This window comes from Nematocida displodere (genome assembly GCF_001642395.1).
Source record: "Nematocida displodere strain JUm2807 chromosome Unknown 20, whole genome shotgun sequence".
Taxonomy (NCBI): domain Eukaryota; kingdom Fungi; phylum Microsporidia; genus Nematocida; species Nematocida displodere.
This window is the reverse complement of record NW_027138155.1, coordinates 5,851-6,439: the sequence shown is the minus strand read 5'-3', so window position 1 is coordinate 6,439 and position 589 is coordinate 5,851.

Genomic DNA, 589 nt, shown 5'->3' with positions numbered 1-589 from the left:
ATAGTAGGGAAATTACGATTGAATAATTTGGAGCTGCTGGATGGCTTCAATGCCGAGAGAATTAAGATACTAACCCTTAAAGATGTCAAGAGGCTTGATAGTCTGGAGTGCAAGCTACTGCGAGAAGGCTCTTTGCCAGAAGAGTTAACTATATGGACGGCAAAGCTCATCTGTCCCAAGATTTCGGTGCAGCTTGCACACAACATAATCTCCAAAGAGTGGAGAGCTTTGGTGGTGCCCATGCAGGTGTGGAAAGAGTTAATGAAACCAGGCAAACTGCCCAAACACTTCACTGCTGCGAAACTAACGGTTTATACTCCTCAACACTCCAGGTTCACTGAGTTTCTAAACACTTCACCGCCATCAATGGGAGATAACCTCGCAACAGTCAAAGTGCTTAGATTTGAATTCTACACTAGGCACGAGTTGATGTCTACCCCGATAATAATGGGAATTGTCGACTGGATAAGCAGACACTTTAGAGGCCTGGAGAGGCTTGTTATTGAGGAATCACCTGGGAAAACTGGCTTTTGCTTGTTTTTGCAAAAGAACCAAGTTGAGATCACAACCAACCCGGGCCTCAAGACCA